This window comes from Strix uralensis, chromosome Z (assembly GCF_047716275.1).
Source record: "Strix uralensis isolate ZFMK-TIS-50842 chromosome Z, bStrUra1, whole genome shotgun sequence".
Taxonomy (NCBI): Eukaryota; Metazoa; Chordata; class Aves; order Strigiformes; family Strigidae; genus Strix; species Strix uralensis.
The window spans coordinates 78,849,244-78,871,049 of NC_134012.1; positions in this window are offsets into that span (position 1 = coordinate 78,849,244).

The following is a 21,806-nucleotide window of genomic DNA, read 5'->3' on the forward strand; positions in this document are numbered from 1 at the left end:
TCACTACAAAAAGGACATTGAATTACTTGAGCGTGTCCAGAGAAGGGCAACGAAGCTGGTGAAGGGTCTGGAGCACAGGTTGTACGAGGATCGGCTGAGGGAACTGGGGTTGTTTAGTCTGGAGAAGAGGAGGCTGAGGGGAGACTTTATTATCCTTTACAACTACCCGAAAGGAGATTGCAGAAAGTGGGGATGAGTCTCTTTAATGAAGTGACAAGCAATAGGACAAGAGGGAATGGCCTCAAGTTGCACCAGGGAAGTTTTAGACTGGATATTAGGAAGCATTTCTTTACCGAACGGGTTGTTAGGCATTGGAATGGGCTGCCTAGAGTGGTGGTGGAATCCCCATCCCTGAAGATGTTTAAGAGTCGGGTTGACATAGTGCTTAGAGATCTGGTGTAGTTGGGAACTGTCAGTGTTAGGTTAACAGTTGGACTGGATGATCTTCAAGGTCTTTTCCAACCTAGACAATTCTGTGATTCTGTGATTCTGTGTTTAAGGGTCGTTTGGATGAGATTTTGGGGGATATGGTGTAGGGAAGAACTTTGTAGAGTAGGACTGATGGTTGGATTCGATGATTCCAAGGGTCTTTTCCAACCTGAATGATTCTGTGATTGTGAAAGACTTTGATTCTTTTTGGTTTGTTTTGTTATGTTATTAACAGTATTATTACAATTAACATTGACTGTGATATTTTAAAGGGACTGATTCTCCCATTTGCAAAAGCTGTACTTAAATCTTCCTCTCCTTCATACATGTATGTATATTATTACAATGTGCTGACAGAGAGCTGAAGCATAGTGCTTTTGTGAATGTCAGAACTGTATTCAGCATACTAATGTGTTAAGTGAGCATTTTGATAATGCAAAAATTGTTAAAAGGATTCTAACAGTACAAGATGAAGAAAGCTTTAAAATAGGTTTTAAGCCATCTCATGATTATAAGGAAGGTAACATGTAACCTGTTTCTGTTCAGATAGTGATAAAGTTGTAAAGCACAATGGTGAACAATAACTGCATTTTTCATGCTATTTGTATCAACAGAAAATGAGCATAATAAACTGAAAGACAATTGCATTAAAAACCAGTGTTACCTTCTTGTTCTTTTAAAAGTCTGACACCATCAGTAGCTCAAGACAGAGAATTACGCTCGCTTTGGCTCAGATGAAAGGATTGGCTACCTTTCCCCTCCTCCCCAAAATCACAACACAAAACTGGGAAATAAGAGATGTCCTGAAGAAGAGTCCTGAAGGAGAGAACAGTGAGACCAAGAGCAAAAATGAGATGTAGATGAAGATGAAGATAGTATAGAGTTTACAGAGTGTTAGCCAAGTTATTAAACTTTTTCCTCAACTAATTCCCCACCACTAACACAAACTGCAATATTTTTTCCAAGGCAGACTCCATACTGCTTGCAACTAGCCCCTCCTCTCACATTTCTAGTTTCTAGTGTCCACAACATTTTTTTCTAATTTACATATTTTCTATAGATTAAATTATGAGATTGCAACAAATACAGCATATGAGACTGCTAAACAGTTAATGCACTGTATTTAAAAGCAAAGATTTTGCAATAGTTGGTATGTCAATTGCAAGAGATTCAACAGCTAACATTTTGCATGTGACATACCTTCCCAAATGACCTCTGAATACCAGCTCTATTTTGTTCTGTGGAACTCTAAAACACAGCAAAATGTCTCCAGCTTTTCTCTGGAAACAAGTAACTGCACGTTGTTCTTTAGGGTAGATTTGACTCTCTTCCTTTAACTGACATTAAAGATTAAAAACTCCATGGAAGTCAATAGAGTCACACTGGTGCACAAATGCTGTGAACAGAAGAGAAACTGGGCCATGTTTTGTGTTTTGCATAGTGATCTGACATTTAAGAGTTGGTATTTCTCATTGAAATACCTTCAGAAAAGGAATTTCCTTGGTGGTTTTCATTACCACAATAAAGCACAGAGCTGATCTGCAAGGCAGTGAAGTCCAGTTAAGGAGAACTATAAACAAGTGGAGAGGTCAGTTTTCTGGACTTCAGGGAGAGCACACAGAGAAGAGACCTTCTAAAAGCACCATGGAAAATATACTTCCTCCTCCATAAAGGGAATTTTATTTGAAGAAAAAAACAGTTATTGATTATTTTTTATCTTGATACATAAAAGTTAAAAACCATTAGCAGCATACTCTCTTATGGAAGAAAATGAGATTTGTTCTTTTCCAGAAAGAGCATGCTGAGTATTTTTGCATCTTCAGTGATAAAAATATTTCCATATTGTTATAATACATAGACATACATTATTTGAGACTGTCTTAACAAACCTTGAAAAAAATTAAGCCTGTTTTGAGAAGGATGACAATCGTCCTCAGTAATTTTGAGTACTGTTCTGTTTTTGAAGGGAAGGAGGGGGCAGCTGTTCCTGGGAAATGGCTGTCTAAGTTCAGTTAATGACTCTACATAACCAGCAAGAGCTTACTTTATTAACTAGCAGTAACATTTCCCACGCCTTCAATTAACACTGGTTTTACTTAATCTAATATTAGTTAAGACATGATATGATCAGAAAACATCATTGCCAGCCAAGTGCTCCTCAAACACAACTGATTTATCTCTCTGGCACCTCATTAAAATGCAAAATATATTGAAATTGATTTTCAGCACTTTCAGGCAGGAATGTTTGTAATAATGTTAATTTGCAAATTTCCTCTTTTTTATATATATTCTGTATGCTGTGGTTGCCATGTTCAGCCTGAGGCTATTTGTATTGTGCAGACAGAAAATGAACAGGGAACATTTATCTCTCATATCTTTCTGAGGAACCTGAGACGCATGAAGATATTTGTGCTGTAACAGGCATAGTCAATCTCCTTCACTCCCTTTAGTCACTATATATCAACAGCAAACTCCCAGCTACTCTTGCTGCAGCAATTAACCTGCCAGGGCTTTCTGCTGTCAGACTCAGTAATAATAAACTCCCCCCAGTGAGAGATAGAGCTATAGATCCTCACCCTGCAACTTCCACAGTGGGTGAATTATTCAGAATCAGCATGATTAAAGAGATGACATGGTATTAGTTAAAAAGACATACTTTTTTTCTTCCTGACTGAGGTTTAAACCTATTAAGGAATAACAGTAGAAGAAAAGGGGTCTTTATCATCTGTCCATAGGTCTTAGAAAAGCGATTTCTAGAAAAGTTGTTTATAATGCCTATCATTTTGAAAGTTCAAGGATAAAAATGTAAATATCAAAAAGGTTGGCATAATTAAATCACAAAGTGTCTGTAAATCCAAGAACCAAAAAATCAGAGTAAAAAACCATTCAGAACACAAAAACAAAGGTAGTAATTGGGAAAAAAAATTGTTACATTGAAACTGCTTTTTTAAAGGTAACCTCACTATTTTTAATTTTTAGTCAATGTTATTGTATAGAACATTTTAAGATGTATACTCTGACAGATATATTGAGAAATATGAAGGGTGTCCCTTATTTATATTTTCCCGTTAAAAAAAAAAAAAAAAAAAAAAAAAAGAAAAGAGCAGCATTATTATAAATGGTGTAATATGTTGCAAACAAATAAATTGTTTACATTCCCCAGTGCAAGGGCAGCAGTGTGATGTTATACATGCATAACAAGTGAGTTTACTGAAACAAAGTCATGGAAAGATGAATTTAGGTTACAGACTTCTAGTCCCATTAAAATCACAATTCATTTGCCAATCTCAGTTTACTCAGCCACTCGATAACACATTTTTAACTAACTGCTCCTAGTGATTCCCAGGGGAAGGATGTCTCTAAAATGCAGGACTGGGGATGCATGTTAGAAGTGATGTTAAATGCAGTCACATTCATATTCTATGACTACTAAATCTATGTGAAGTTATATTCTTTGTCATGTTCATCTAAATTAAATGGAACTAATCTGTTGATAGAGAAGAATAGAGACAAATAAGAACCACTTTTTAGTTTATCCAGACCTTCAATACAGGTATGAATGCATAAGCATGTATTCCAAACTAATCCATTTTTCCTATCATTAGACCAGGCAAATGGTTATTGAATGCAGGTGGACAAACCACATACAGACAAAACTAACATCTTCCCTGCAGGATGCTGGTCAAAGGAAATATAACCTTATAAATCACAGACATGTTTAAACTTCTTTGAAAAAAAATAAACTTCTTGAAATTCAGTGTAGGAGGAAGTATTCATTTACCCCTCTTCAAAATAGTTGCTTAATCACTTCCACATATAAAAATAAATTAACTACTGGTTGTCATAGAAAGGAGGACGAATTTCACAGTACAGCACTCTACTGTGCTGATGGTACAAAGCAATGTTCTAAATTCTGTGTTCTGTCTTTGCATCATATGTGATTGTTCATGGAACTCATCCGAATCGGTCTTTTAAAGCATAGAAGTCTACATAACAGAGAATTCAAACAGTTATAAGCTGTGTTTTGTGTTTACAAAAGGAGAAAGTAGAGAAAATATCATGGATTCCGTATAACAACTTCAAATCTAAAATGTAGTTTTACCAACCTAAATTTTTGGTTTTTTGTTAGCCAGAACTAAAAAGATCTCAAACTTTTAACTCCTATACACCTCATATTACCACTGAAAATATTCACTCTGCTTTTTATTAGGAACAATTTGGATTTCTCCCTTTTGCTACACTGGCTTATCCAGTAGTTTTGACATTTCATGGAGTTGAGGCACTACAAACATCATTAAGACTTTATGTGCTCGCAGGATCAAAGCTTTTGATGGATTTCTTTTCAAGAAACTGATCATCACCAAACTTTCAAAACTGAACTCTAAAAGCTAGACCATCAAATAAGGAAAACATTAGTATTAAAAAACTACTTTAACAAAAAACCATGACCGTATTTTACCACCATATTTTAGATGGCCAGATGATGAACATTTAGAAATTATATTTATTGTTGGTTTAAGAGATTTTGTTGGGAACTTTGTTTCTCAGTTAGCTCTGAAGAGAAGGGCAAAGGCTTCCAAATTTCTACACTTTAAATTCATATTTAGGTATCTAAACAAATGGCCAAGTTTTCAGATGTGCTGCTCTTGCTACTGCTTCCATTGAAATTGCTTAACATTACTGAAATCTGCAGTATGTCTGAAAATCAGACTATGTATAAGTGCCAAGTATAGAATGTAAGATATTATCATCACTACTCAGAATGCATATTGGGTAAGAGCCAATAGTCTTCTCTTATGCTGAGCAGTAATATATTTGTCATTTTTAAAGGGTCTACTACAAACTTTACTGTGCTACTCATTATGCATAAATATGGCAGAACCCAACACCTTTGTCTTTTTGCATTGTTTGTTCTTACTGCTGCCCTTTAAAAATATCATCTGTCCACCTTTCCCCTCAAGAGTTTCTATTTTTAATATCTTTTAGTCTGCAGACAACCAAAACCAGAGTCAATGTGAGGACTGTAATTCTGAAGCTTTTCCCACTGTGTTAAAAGTGACAATCATAATCTAGACCAATTAGTTTTGTACATGTTAATATAACATACATCAATAACATATTACAATAAAATGTCTATAAAATATTTAACATTGATAAGAACAATAATGCATACTTTCATGTCCATGGTTAAACAAACTTTGCTTTGTTAATCCTCTAAACTTTGTCTGTATTCATTAGACAGAGACAGGAATTTTAAAGAACCCAATTCTTCCTACCAGAGTAAACGATGAGTTTTAACATGTGATGAGTTATTTCTGTGATGTCATATAACTTTGCTTTCCTATTGCCTGTAGAGAGTGCCTAGACAACTAGTACAGACTAGATATTTAAGTTTAGAATGAGAAATCTTGCTTTATGCAACATAAGAGCACATATTTTGTACAACTTCTGCGTTTGTCCAGTTTTGAGAAGGAGATTAGAGCAGATGACCTCCACAGGTCCTGTCACACCTAATTGTTTCTATGATTCTAAGTTTGTTGTTTCCAAGTCATTTAGGTTGCGTTAACAGCTGGCTAGCCCTCTCCGATCCTGAGAACTTCATCTTCAGTCCTCTTTTTCTGCACAAAAAAAATATTGCTGCCTCTCTGAGCCTTCCTCAGATTACATTCCCTTCTATCAACCTTCTACTTAGTTTTTTTTGTTCTAGACATTTTTACCTTCTACAAATTCCAGAACTGTCTAAAGAGAAAACCAATTCTCTATAGTATAACTTCTATTAAATAAAAAATAGAAGTGTTAACATTAACTATTTCCTCTGCAGTTTGCTGTGACTATGCTAACAGCCTTGTGTACAATAGCATATAAACTGCTTAGTGCCTCCTCTGATACAACTGATTTTTTTTTTCATTTCATGGAAGAAATTTGTAATAGCAACCATAACTCATAAATTTAGTTAGAGAGATGCCCAAATCTTCATATTTCCCATTGATGAAAAAATAGTAATGTAAGATACAGGGCAAATATTGTCATGTACCATGCAGAATTTTTGTATTCCTGTCCCAGAAAAAGAAATCAGTTTTAGTATTCCTATCCCAGAAAATGAAATTATTTTCTTCTAACACAGCCTCAAAGTTTCAGCAAGTTTAAATTCCTCAGTGTTCCAGGTAGGCTGACAAACTCAGAATGCTCCCACTCTGGAAGAGATTGATTTTGACTTCCTGTGAAAAGTTTGTTTTCCATGAAGGAGGTGTCAAAGTGTATCTGGAGCTATCTGACTGGTGCTGTCTGACAGATAAATGGTTCATTTCATTCACTGACACAGATTAGATTCTGAGATTTTTCATGTCTCGAAGCTGCAAGTTGGATTCTTGTATTTCCCAACTAATAAAATTTGAGAGGTAGCTTTGGACCTACTAATGTGTTCCCTTTGGAAATGCAGAACAGTGGTTGCCCTATATTATGATATGATTAAGCTTTTCCTGGAAAAGGTGTCTCAAAATTAACAGTTAAAATTGATACTTGGTATTGCTTTGTTGAAAAGGGATAAACAACAATATTTCTTGAATTGGGGATTAAGGAAATAAAATGTACTGCTTTTCTGTAAACAAAGTATTGTATTACTTCTTGGCCATTGCTGAAATGAACTGTTATGAATTTTATTTTTTGAGGGTTGGAGGACATTTTCTTTACTTTGAAATTTCTCAACAAGGGATATAAAGGTTCTCTAATTCTAAACGCAATTAATCATGTTATTACTTTAAAGTATCAATGCTTTTTTATTTCAAGATCATTTTTCAGAGTTCTTAATTCTTCCTTTTAACACATACTGTAAGCTTACTGACATCAATTTCAAAAATGTTGTTCTCTTATCTATTTTACAATTCCCCATTATGTGTATTGTTTGTTCTTTTCGCAGTAGCTTTGAATTTATTTAGCAGTTGCAGTCCTCACACTCCTTTCAGGCTTATTATCATCACACTTCTCTCTATTCAATATTATCAACACCATCCCACTCATCACAATACCGCCCGAATCAAAGGCAACTTGTTTCTTGTTGGTGGAAGCTTTGAATGAATAATTCATCTGGAAGAGCCTTCTATGTTGTACATTTCCAGAAGACAGAGCAATTCTCTTGTCAATCACGTGTCTCTGTCAGTACTAAGTTCCATACAGTATGTGTTCCAACTGTACAGGGGATGACAAGCAGATGAGATTACCAACTGTGTTAATCCTGGCCATGCTTTTAGCTTTTCTTTGACAGAACATTCAAATTCAAGTCTCACTTTAACACTGCATTGAAAAACCAGTGTCAAATTTTCCTCTCTGTTCTCACCAATACAGTTTAGTTGAAAGCTTTTACATATATTGCAACCTAACTGGTCGCAAGCCACAGTTACTTATCTACAGTGAGTTACATTTAATTTTGAGTCCTGAACCCCCAGTCTTCTCATGCCTAGACAGACTGGGTGTGGGCCTCAGGCTGGCTCACTATGAAGCCAAAGCTCCAACCAATAGTGTAGAACTCATACGTGGAGCCCTCTAGGCCTAAATATATGCCTGTTGCCACAAGTTGCACTGAAGTGTAAACCCATGGAGGATGGACTCCTTGTCATTTCTCTGAAGAATAATCTTCAGAGGACTAGTTGTTACTAACTGGTCATGCATTACAACCAGAAGCATAAAATAATTGGAAGAGAAGGATACACTAAGGTTGTTTCACTCTGAAACAAACACAAACATAGGGGGAGATAAGATGTGGCACTTCAGATATGGAGGAGATTAACATATTAGATTCTGAAAGTAGAGATTTTAAAAGTACCTGTTTTCTTTTCTGTTTAAAATCTTTTCATTTTATTTTTAAACTGAGCTTTGACAACATGACAGGTGTATGGCTAATACACCAAGGAAAATTTGAGTGACTGGCATTAACTAGGTATGACTCTCTGTTCCCATCCACTGAAGATGTTTGTGAGTAAAAGGTTCTATCTGTATTAGCAAGCGGTGCAGCATTATGGCAGTAACTCTACAACAAGGATCCAATATCCACATATAAATGTTTTGAAGGGAATTGCTTCAGATTAGCTATAGTCTCTTTCTGTGAAATGAACAGTCAGTAGTACTTAGAGCATATTGGGCATGCTTCTGATTTGGCTTTGCAGAAAAGCAACACAGTTCACATAGTCCAAGACTGAAACAAAGTCAGTGGAAAGATTAGATCTGTTTTAAAACCATGCTCATGTTCTGAACTAAAATCCTACAAAGCTACTAGTTCTGAGAGTATAAACCTTAAAAGAAGGTGCAGGGTTAAAGGTAAAGAACAGATCTAAGACTCTAAAGATTAATGAGGATGGAGAAACTGCCAACCCTTTTTTTTTTCCTCTGCTATTTATGAATTCGTAACATAAGATTAATAGCTATGGAATTGTTGCTTACCTCTACAGGAGGTAACATGTCATCATCTAGAAATAAATGAATCCTCCAACTAAAGAAATACATCATTGTGTGTGTATGTGTAGTAATATTGGTCACCTCACAAACAGGGACGTAGACAAAGCAGAGACATTTAATGCCTTCTTTGACTCTGTCTTTAACACTGATACCTGGGACACTCAGAGTCCCATGTTGGAAGGCTGTCACTGGGGAGATGATAAAATCCCAGCCAACTCTGCAGTTGTTGGAAACTTGCTGCTCCAGCTGGATGCACTGTAAAACTATGGGGCCTAATGGGATTCATTCCAGGGTACTGAAAGAGCTGGCTTATGTCATCCTGGGACCTCTTTCCATTGTTTTTCAATGGTCTTGGAGGCCTGGAGAGGTCCTAGTCAACTGGAAGTTGGCAAATGTTATCTCACTTTCCAAGAAGAGGAAGAAGGAAGACCTTGGTAATTACAGGCCTGTCAGTCTCACTTCAGTGCCTTGTAAAATGATGGAGAAGGTTATTCTGGGAGTTACTGAAAAATACTTGAGAGACAACGTAGTCATTGGTCATTGCCAGAATGGGTTCATGAGGGCAAAGTCCTGCTTAATCAACTGAATTTTCTTTTATGGCAAGGCCACCCATCTAGTCAACCAAGGGAAGCCAGTAGATATTTTGGATTTTAGCAAAGCTTTTGATACTGTCTCTCACAGTATCATTCTGGACAAAATATCCAGCACACAGACAAGTCCATAATATGTTGACTCACGGGTTGGGCTCAAAGAGTTATAGTAAACCGGATTATATAATTTTGGTGGCCAGTGGGGTTCCCCAGGGCTCAATTTCAGGGTCAGTGCTCTTTAATGTTTTTATAAATGATCTGGATGCAAGAATCAAATGTAAATTAAGTAAGATTGTCAATGATACTAAACTAGAAAGAGCTATGGACTCCCTTGAAGGTAGAGAGGCCTTACAGAGACATCTGGATAAACTATAGATCTGAACAATCACCAACCACATAAAATTTAACTAGAGCACATGCCGGATTCTTCACCTGGGACTGGGCATTCCTGATTATACATACAAACTGGGGGACAAGAGGCTGGAGTGCAGCCCCACAGAAAGAGATCTGGGGTTTTGGGTTGATGGCAAGTTGAATGTGAATCAACAGTGTTCCCTGGAAGCCAAAAGGGCCAACCATGTCCTGCGGTGCACCAAGCACACCATGGCCAGCTGGTCAAGGGAGGTGACTGTCCCACTCTACACTGCACTGGTGTGGCCCCACCTCGAATACAGTGTGCAGTTTTGGGCTCTTCAGTATGAGAAAGAGATCAAACTATTAGAGTGTGTCCAGAAGAGGGTGACTGTGGTGGTTTAGGTCCTGCAGGGGTCTGAGACCACGCGGCCACTGTCCCTCCCCCACAAAGGGAGTGAAATACAAAGCCACGGGGCTGAGATAAGGAGAGGTTTAATGCAACAGTGCAACAGCAACAAGATAAACAACAACAATAACAATAACAGTAATAACAATGAACAGAGCAAGATATGTACCGATACAGCAGTGACAGCAGAGAGATCACATAACACACGTGCTCACTGATTCTCCCACGCTCCCATGCTTGGGCGCCAGAAGGTGACATCAGCATGGTATTGAATAACCCGGCTAGAGCTTCCCCCCACTGCTGGGGAAACTTAACCCTATCCTAGCTAAACCAGGACATAATCCACCCCTTTATTCTATACCATCTGCATCACATCCAGCTGTCATTTAGCAATTAACAATAAGAAAGAAAAATTAATAAAAGCACAGTATAATTCATGGTGTATTTTCACCCACAATCAAGTCCCCTTGTGGTACGCATCGGACCTCTCCATCATTCTGCATCACCCACCAGGTGCACCCAGATCCTTGATCAAAAGCAATCCCATGGATGGGTTTGCCTTTGCCCAGCGCAGGACTAGCCCAGACCATTTTTCCCAGCAGATCCCTCATGCGCACCACAGGGACTCTATCCCTGCTACTACACGTGGAAGTTTTGACTGAGCCAGGCAAGCTCGATTGGCAGATCCTCTTGTGTTGACTAACCAAGTGGCCTTTGTCAGATGTGTGTCCCAATGTTTGAAGGTTCCACCCCCCATTGCTCTCAATGTAGTTTTTAACAGTCCATTGTAATGCTCGATCTTCCCGGAGGCTGGTGCGTGGTAGGGGATGTGGTAGACCCACTCGATGCCATGTTCTTCTGCCCAGGCATCTATGAGGTTATTTCAGAAGTGAGTACCATTGTCTGACTCAATCCTCTCTGGGGTGCCGTGTTGCCACAGGACTCAGTCTTCAAGGCCCAGGATGGTGTTCCAGGCAGTGGCGTGGGACATTGGATAAGTTTCGAGCCATCCAGTGGTTGCTTCCACCATTGTGAGCACATGGCGGTTGCCTTGGCGGGTCTGTGGCAGTGTGATGTAGTCGATCTGCCAGGCCTCTCCATATTTATATTCCATCCATCGATCTTCATTCCGCTGGGGCTTCACCCATTTGGCTTGTTTGACTGCAGCACACGTCTCACATCCATGGATGATCTCTGCGATGGTGTCAATGGTGAGGTCCACCCCTCGATCTCGAGCCCACCTATATGTTGCGTCTCTGCCTTGGTGGCCCAAGGTCTCATGGGCCCACCGGGCTATGAACAGTTCACCTTTATGTTGCCAGTCCAAGTCCACCCGAGCCACTTCGATCTTAGCAGCCTGGTCTGCCTGCTGGTTGTGTTGATGTTCATCAGTGGCCCGACTCTTGGGTATATGGGCGTCCACATGGCGCACCTTCACAACGAGGTTCTCCACCCGGGCTGCAATATCCTGCCATAGTTCAGCGGCCCCAACGGGTCTGCCCTTGCATTGCCAGTTGCTCTGTTTCCATTGCTGCAACCACATCCACAGGGCACTTGCCACCACCCACAAGTTAGTGTAGAGATAGAGCCTCGGCCACTTTTCTCGCTCAGCAATCTCCAAAGCCAATTGGGTGGCTTTCAGCTCTGTGAACTGGCTCAATTCACCTCGTCCCTCAACAGCTTCAGAGGTTTGTCGTGTGGGATGCCACACCACAGCCTTCCATCGTCAATGTTTTCCCACAATGTGACAAGACCCATCAGTGAACAGGGCATATCGCTTCTCCTCCTCTGGCAGCTTGTTATATGATGGGGCCTCCTCAACACGTGTCACCTCCTGTTCTGGTGACATCCCAGAATCTTTGCTCTCTGGCCAGTTTATGATCACTTCCACCAATCCTGGGTGGTCAAGGTTCCCTATTCAAGCCCGTTGTGTTATCAACGCAACCCATTTACTCCATGTGGCATCTGTTGCATGATGTGTGGAGGAAACCTTTCCTTTGAACATCCATCCCAGCACCAGCAGTCGGGGTGCCAGGAGGAGCTGTGTCTCAGTGCCGACCACTTCCGAGGCAACTCGAACTCCTTCGTACGCTGCCAGTATCTCCTTCTCAGTCAGTGTATAGTTAGCTTCAGAGCTTTTGTATCCCCGGCTCCAAAAGCCCAGAGGTCAGCCTCGGGATTCCCCATGTGCTCTCTGCCAAAGGCTCCAGGAAGGGCCATTCTCCCCCTCTGCGGTTTAGAGCACGTTCTTAATCTCCTGCTCTGCCCGGACTGGCCCGAGGGCTACTGCCTGGACAATCTCCTGCTTAATTTGTTCAAAGGCTTGTTATTGCTCAGGGCCTCATTTAAACTCGTTCTTCTTGCGGGTTACGTGGTAGAGAGGGCTCACAATCAGGCTGTAGTTTGGGATGTGCATCCTCCAGAACCCCACAGTGCCCAGGAAAGATTGAGTCTCCTTTTTAGTGGTTGGTGGGGCCATGGTTGTTATCTTGTTTATCACCTCCATTGGGATGTGGCAACACCCATCTTGCCATTTTATTCCTAGGAACTGAATCTCCCTTCCCGGCCCCTTAACTTTCTGTCCTTTGACGGCAAAACCAGCCTTCAGGAGGATTTCAATTATCTTCTTTCCTTTTTCAAAGACTTCCTCAGCTGTGTCCCCCCATACAATGATATTGTCAATGAACTGCAGGTGTTCTGGAGCCCCACCTTTCTCCAGTGCAGTATGGACCAGTCTATGGCAAATGGTGGAGCTGTGGTTCCACCCCTGGGGCAATCGATTCCAGGTGTACTGGATACCCCTTCAAGTGAATGCAAACTGTGGCCTGCACTCTGGTGCTATTGGGATGGAGAAGAACGGGTTAGCGATGTCAATTGTGGCGTACCACTTGGCTGCCTTCGACTCCAGCTCATACTGGAGCTCTAGCATGTCCGGCACTGCAGCACTCATCGCTGGCGTAACTTCATTCAGGCCACGGTAGTCCACGGTCAGTCTCCATTCGCCATTAGGTTTTCTCACTGGCCATATAGGGCTGTTGAAAGGTGAATGAGTCTTGCTGATCACCTTCTGGCTTTCTAGTTGACCGATCAGCTGATGGATGGGGACCAGGGAATCTCAGTTAGTACGGTACTGCCGCCGGTGCACCTTCTTGGTGGCAATTGGCACTCGCTGCTCTTCAACCTTAAGCAACCCCACCACCGAGGGGTCCTCTGAGAGGCTGGGTAAGGTGGACAATTGCTCAATCTCCTCCAAGGCAGGTATACCAAAAGCCCACCGGTACTCTTTTGGGTCTTTAAAGTACCCTCTCCTGAGGTAATCTATACCTAGGATGCACGGGGCATCTGGGCCAGTCACAATGGGGTGCTTATGCCAGTCCTTCCCAGTTAAGCTTACTTCAGCTTCTAATAGGGTCAGCTGTTGGGATCCCCCTGTCACTCCGGAGATGCAGATGGGTTCAACCCCACTGTGGCTTGATGGCATCAGGGTGCACTGTGCGCCAGTATCTACGAAGGCCTTATATTCTTGTGGGTCTGATGTGCCAGGCCATCGGATCCACACCTTCCAGTAAATCCGACTACCCCTTTCCTCCACCTGGCTGGAGGCAGGGCCCCTCTAATCCTGCTCACCATCACTCACTTGTTCTAAGAGTGACTCCTGCAAGAAAGACTTCCTGGTCCCCTCAAGAGGGTCAAGCATAATGTTGGCCATTCTATTCTGTCTGGGGGATTTCTGACTGTACACTGGAGCTGCATCTCTCTTGGAAGACTCCCCTTTCATGGTGGTCTTCCCTTTCAGCTGCTGTACTCGTGTAGCTAGGGCGGAAGTGGGCTGTCCATGCCACCTCCTCATGTTTTCCCCATGGTCGTGGAGGAAAAACCACAGGGTGCCCCGTGGTGTGTGTCTTCCCCTGCCCTTCTCCTGGGTGGGGAAGCACCTGCTTCTAATGGCTGAGATATCCGCCCGTGCAGGTGGAATGTAGGACGTGTCCTCTTCCACTTTTTGGAGCCTCTGAGACAGTTCCTCTACAGCTGAAACCCAGGCATTTTGGGAGGAAAGGAGATTTCCCTCACATTGCCGGAGCTGACTAATCACTTCGTCCACTGTCTGAGTCTGGGTGTCTCACCACCAGGACGCTACTGCTAATGCTTTGGAATGTGTCTCTGGTCCACTTTGCAGGAACTTCCTCCACATCGACTGTGTACAAGGGGCCTAATCTGGATCCATTGGTGACCGGTCATCATTCAGATCACCATAAACCATGTCAAACACAGCCAATTCCCTGAGGTTTTGAATGCCTTTCTCCATGTTGGTCCACTTACCTAACCGACATAGAACATCCTCCTTGTAGGGGTGCCTCTCCATCACACGGAGCAGGAGTCACCTCCAAAGGCTGAGGGTTTGAGCCTGTTTCCCTATTGCCTTGTCAATACCAGCCTGCTTGGCTAAAGATCCCAGCTGCTTGGCCTCTCTCCCCTCCAATTCAAAACCAGCAGCTCCACTATCCCAGCATCGGAGCAGCCAGGTGCAAATTTGCTCGCCTGGAAGGCGGCTGAAATCCTTCCATATATCTCACAACTCACTCAGGGATAGAGATCGGATGATTACCTCCGGCTCTTCCTCCTGCTCTCGTGATGGGCCTGGTTCATCATCACCCTGTACACTGCGAAGGGATTTTTTGGTATATTTGGTTTTCCGTATCAGGGCGACTGATATTGGTACTGCTTGTCCCTGTGGCTCAGCTGCTGTGCTGGTGGAGGCGACTGGTACTGACACTGCTTGTTCCTCTGGCCCAGCTGCTGTACCAGTAAGTTCACTTTCAGATCCTGCAGCCCCTTCTCCCCCTTGAGGGCAGTGAACAGTGTTAAAGATGACACAGTAAGCATGGGCAAGACCCTAGCACATTGCAACGAGTTATGTCCCCCGGGGTTTGTCAGATTGGCAGCACACCTTTTCCAAACACTTCACCAGTTTATCAGGACTCTGCATTTGTTCCGGAGTGAAATCCCAAAACATTGGGGGTGACCACTGACCCAGGCACTTGCCCATCTTTTCCCACACACCTTGCCATTCATAACTATCTGCCCTCGGGGCAGGTTTCCGGGTGGTGCCATTATTGGAGAAGTACCGCATGGCCCAAAACAAGATTTGGCAGACATTTAGAAAGAACAGTGCCGAAAGAACACTGGCCTGGATGCTCCAGGGATAGCTAAAAATCTCAAAAACCGAAAGGATCTCTTCCCCTGGCTCACCCATAGAGTGGGTGAGATCCCTAACAAAAGCCCAGGCAGCAAAACAAGACCCTTGACACATTTTCCACCGAGAACAAACACCAGCACTAGGAGCACACCATGGACATAAGGATTAATCCAGCCCCACCACGCAAGCAAATTAGCCAGCATTGCAAAAATTCCTTATCAAACAATACAAATAAAATCAGAAAAAATGTACCTAACACACCTTCTCCTTTTGTCCTTATTTCAGCCCTCTCGTGCCCCACGTTGGGTGCCAAAAGTTGTGGTGGTTTAGGTCCTGCAGGGGTCTGAGACCACATGGCTGCTGCCCCTCCCCCACAAGGGGAGTGAAATACAAAGCCCTGGGGCTGAGATAAGGAGAGGTTTAATACAACAGTGCAACAGCAACAAAACAAACAACAACAATAACAATATCAATAACAGTAATAACAATGAACAGAGCAAGATATGTACCGATACAGCAGTGACAGCAGAGAGATCGCATAACACACGCGTTCGCTGATTCTCCCGCGCTCCCGCGCTTGGGCACCAGGAGGTGATAACAGCATGGTATTGAATAACCCGGCTAGAGCTTCCCCCCACTGCTGGGGAAACTTAACCCTATCCTAGCTAAACCAGGACAGTGACCAAGATGGTAAAAGACCTTAAAGGCAAGAATTCCAAGGAGCAGATGAGGTCACTTGTCTTGTCCAGCTCAGAGAAGAGAAGGCTGAGGACTGACCTCATCACAGTCTAAAAATTCCTCAAGGGGGGCTGCAGAGGAGAAGGTGCTGATCTCCTCTCTCTGATGACCAGAAATAGGACATAAGAAAATGGAATGAAGCTGCATCAGGGGAAGTTCTGTCATCACAGAGTGCCGTCAGTCACTGGAACAAGCTCCCCACGGAAGTGTCGTGACACCAAGCCTGTCAGAGTTCAAGGGACATCTGGACAATGCTCTTAGTCATATGGTTTAGTTTTAGGTAGTCCTGCGAGGAACAGGGACTTGGACTCAATTACTTATACGTGTCCCTTTCAACTTGAGATTCTGTGATTCTAGGGTCACCAAATTTTTCAGTGCAGTCTATGCTCCATGTCCTTTGGTGTTATCTGTGAACAGACATTTTAGTTATTTTAACCTTTCCATATTTACAGCCTTGTGGCCAAGTGATGGTCTCTCAATCCTGGAAGGCACATACACCTTCACCTTGAAGAACCTCTTAACTAGCACAACACAAGGTAATAAAAACAAGTCAGCTGCAGAACTCAGAAAGTCTTAAGGCTTTCCCCTTGAAGCTCTTAAGTATCACATACAATGAAGAACTCACTTTCTATCAGTGATGTTGAAAGCAGTCCAGAGCTTACACACATTCACTCCACTGAGAACAACAGACAGACCGAAAATCTGTAAATGTGGGAGTGCATATTTGCTCCAAAGTAGCCACTATTACTTTCAATTGCAGTAATAACATTATTTAAAATAAATAAATAAATAAATAAATAAATTGAAATATTTTAAAGATTTTGAATCTTACCTGTTTGTTTTGTAGTTACATGTATGCAGTGCTTCCACATGGAATATACAAATAAACAGGACATATTGGCACACACAACTCCTTATATTGTCCTGATTCATGGAAACAGTCTATTCACACTTTTCTTCACTGAATGTACTTAAAACTTGTCATATTCTACATATTAAATGAAATATAAGCAAGTGTTTAGATATTCTTCTGAATGGGTGCTAGCAGTTGGAATCCAGCCTCCTCAGCCAGAAGACAGAGACTGGGAGAACGACCACCCCCGTAATCCAGGAGACAGCCAGTGACCTACTGCATCACATAGACACACACAAGTCTATGGGACTGGATGGGATACACCCGAGGGTGCTCAAGGAGCTGGTTGGACTGCTCGCCAAGCTGCTTTCCATCATTTAGCAGCAGTCCTGGCTGACCAGGGAGGTCCCGACAGATTGGAAATTGGCCAATGTGATGCCCATATACAAGAAGGGTCGGAAGGATGATCTGGGAAATTACAGGCCTGTCAGCTTGACTTCAGTGCTCAGGAAGCTGATGGAGCAGCTCATCCTGAGTACCATCACACAACACATGCGGGACAACCAGATGATCAGGCCCAGTCAGCATGGGTTTATGAAAGGCAGGTCCTGCTTGACAAACCTGATCTCCTTCTACAACAGGGCGACTTGCTTATTGGATGAGGGAAAAGCTGTGGATGTTATCTTCCTTGACTTCAGTAAGGTCTTTGACACCTTTTCCCACAGCATTCTCTTGGCAAAACTGGCTGCTCGTGGCTTGGATGGGCACACGCTTTGCTGGGTAAAAAACTGGCTGGAAGGCCGGGCCCAAAGAGTTGTGGTGAACGGAGTTAAGTCCAGTTGGTGGCCAGTCACGAGTGGTGACCCCCAGGGCTCGGTTTTGGGGCCACTCCTGTTTAACATCTTTACTGATGATCTAGATGAGGGGATCGAGTGCACCCTCAGTAAGTTTGCAGATGACACCAGGTTGGGTGGGAGTGTTGATCTGCTCGAGGGTAGGGAGGCTCTGCAGAGAGATCTGGACAGGCTGGAGCGATGGGCTAAGGCCAACTGTAGGAGTTTCAATAAGGCCAAATGCCGGGTGCTGCACTTGGGCCACAACAACCCCCAGCAGCGCTACAGGCTTGGGGAGGAGTGGCTGGAGAGCTGCCAGTCAGAGAGGGACCTGGGGATGTTGATTGACAGCTGGCTGAACATGAGCCAACAGTGTGCCCAGGTGGCCAAGAAGACCAATGGCATCCTGGCTTGCATCAGAAATAGTGTGGCCAGCAGGGACAGGGAAGTGATCTTATCCCTGTACTTACCACTGGTGAGGCCGCACCTCGATGACTGTGTTCAGTTTTGGGCCCCTCACTACAAAAAGGACATTGAATTACTTGAGCGTGTCCAGAGAAGGGCAACGAAGCTGGTGAAGGGTCTGGAGCACAGGTTGTATGAGGATCGGCTGAGGGAACTGGGGTTGTTTAGTCTGGAGAAGAGGAGGCTGAGGGGAGACTTTATTATCCTTTACAACTACCCGAAAGGAGATTGCAGAAAGTGGGGATGAGTCTCTTTAATGAAGTAACAAGCAATAAGACAAGAGGGAATGGCCTCAAGTTGCACCAGGGAAGTTTTAGACTGGATATTAGGAAGCATTCCTTTACCGAACGGGTTGTTAGGCATTGGAATGGGCTGCCTAGAGTGGTGGTGGAATCCCCATCCCTGAAGGTGTTTAAGAGTCGGGTTGACATAGTGCTTAGAGATCTGGTGTAGTTGGGAACTGTCAGTGTTAGGTTAACAGTTGGACTGGATGATCTTCAAGGTCCTTTCCCACCTAGAAGATTCTGTGATTCTGTGATTCAGTTCTATTAAAATCTTGTCCCTGTTTCCATTTCTGAGAATAGCAACATCAGTATCAATTAAATTGTATGTACAATTAAACATTTCTTTATTAGAATAAAGGATACAGTATCAGTTATCCTTTCAGCCATTAGAAGAATACTGATTTATCTGAATGTCAGTGAACTCACAGTGTAACTAGAGTTGAATTACAAAGTCTATTCCCCTACTGCAAGACTTTCTGAAACTTTTCAAATTTCTTTATGTAAAAGTAGCTCAGAAATTTTAAGATAAAAATAGGGTAGTTCTTCTTTCAGTCTCCTATGGTCCGCATAATTTCCAAAACCAATGCTCATTTGGAAAAAGTAACAGATTTCTTCCAGTCCAGTGGTTTTGTTATGTGAAATGGCAGGCAGAAGTATTCCATGAGATCATGGAAAATTGAGCATCTGAATCTGAGTTGCTCACCTCAAAAATCAATAACTTAACCAAAGGATTCCCAATTTATTGGCAATAGTCTGTTCTGCTTATATACATTTCACTAATTTTACAATTCTATACTTGTAAAAAAATTTCATAAGAATTTGCTTAAGTTAATATATCCTATATTTAGCATAGCTTTTGATGCAGTTGGGTGTTTCTGGTGAAAAATAATTCTATTGATAAACTTGCTACTTTTATCCCAAGCAAGAGAGAAGGCTGGTAGAAAAGCAAACTAAATGTTTTGAAACCTACTCTTGAGAACTCTCTGGCCTAAATAATGTCTGTATTATATAAGATATAAGAAGATATAAGATATCTTCTCATTTATTATTCTTTATGCCAACTGATTGTTTCAAAAATACCGTGTTCCTTTGTGACTCAAAAGTGAATGGCTTCTCTTTTGTTCACTCTTTTCCTCCCTTGATGTTATCCAAATAGGATGCTGCTTGATGGTTATTCAAAGAATATGATGTGGAAATGGCTGAAATTATTTTTGACTACTTACTTTCTTCCACATGAATCCCTTCACCTATAAGCAGGAAAAAAAAATCATAACATTTCAATTGTGCCAGAGTATTACATATCTCCTTTGAGATATGTGTTTTCTTTATCTTTTTAACAGTTATTGTTTTATAGATAAAGCAAATTTGAAGACACCCTTGTTGTTAAGCAGATTTTTCCTTAATGGACATATGTAAGTACAGCTATGTCTAAATGAAGGAGTCCGAATAGCTGGCTAATCATCTCAGCTGTACTACTGCTGAGTTGCTGCATAGCCTTGGGTCAGTCTCTAAACCTCCATGAACATTAATTTTATTCTCATTTCCTAAGAAGGGCCACAGCAAAGAGCTTTAAGATCAGATACTACAGTGACTGATGGTAAAGAGAGAAGATAGATATATAACAACTATGTTTGAACTTTTAAGTGGCAGTTAATTGATGTGTATTATTCATTAAGACAGATTATAATTACTTAAAAAACTGCTTTTCTCCAAGGTCTAAAACCAAGAATAGAATAGAAAATGAAATACTATTTAGGCACAAATACGGCAATTTATCAACACATTTAAGTGCTAATTTGTAAACCTTTCTTCTGATGCTCAAGCTTAGAGAGCCTTTTTGGAAAACTTTTTTTAACTGATCTTGTGAAATATGTAAGAAGAAAATGCACCATGGGAAATATTTCTGTTCAAAAGAAAAGCTTTCATGCTGGAGTTTAAAAACATATTTTACAAAAAGGATGAATCTCCCAAATTCTAATCTGTGGTAAAAGTAATTTAAGAATATGGAAAAATACTTCTGATATTGTTAAATCACAATTTATTTTGCCAGAAATATTTGTAAATTTATACTCACTTTAAATATTATAAACCAAATTAGTTTTTAATTTATTCAAAATCTACTTCCCTTCCTATAGAGCCCAAACTTTCATTTTTTTTATACAACGTAACATAATTCTTCTATTAAAACTTTGTTAAAAACATGCAGAATGGAGAATTAGTGTGCATTTATGTTAGAATGTGACAAAAAAATCAAAAACATGGTGTCTTTAATTTTATATGCAGTGCTTTTTTTTGTAGTACATTTGCAGAGAGAAACTTATCATTCTGGAATTATGATTTGTTCATAGAGAATATTGATGTCAACTTATTGCTTTTTTACAATTACCTCCAAGTCATTAGAAAAAGTGTTTTAAAAGAGGGGCACAAAATTTAAAATGTATTAAATGCTCATGCTGCTGTAGAAGTTAATGAAAATATTTAACAATGTAGAGTTATATGTCTTTTTTATATATATAATTCATGGACTTTTTTAATATATTTGTGTTGTAAAGTAGCTTCAAAAGATGTTTACGTTTAAATAAACAACCCTTCAAATTACTTGTACATAGGTAGCTTTTTCCACATTGTGACTATAGTGTTCATTATGAAAGGTTCAGAGCACTAGAGAAAGAAGCTTTCTATTTATCTGTAACATGGATATTATGTAGGTAATATAACTTTATGATTTATTGCACTGTTTTTTCCACTATCCAAGTTGTTTCGAGACCTATCTGACAAGAAATAAATGCATTTAATATGTAGAGTAATTAATGTGCACTAATTAACACATTGTAAAGAACCATTTAGAGACCAGTGTACACATGGCCCACCTGTGCAAAAGTCTGGTTAAATTCAGAACATGTTTACATTGCCAACAGTCAGTTACTTCAAATTAGGATTGTTTCAGTATTATTAAAATTAGAAAACACAGCTTCTAAACAAAACATGTGACACCCCAAATATAAGGAGTGTCTCGGAAGTATGTTTTTCTGAAACCACACCATGTCTACACAGACATAACAAACATTCCCAACAGCGCAAAAAAAGTAGTATCTTCATCCTGCTACAATACCTGACTCTCCAGGCAGGCTTTCAGCTTTTGTAAGAGCTTCCCGAGTGGAACAAATTTTACACATATACCTTGCAGCTAGTAGAGGATTAATGAAACA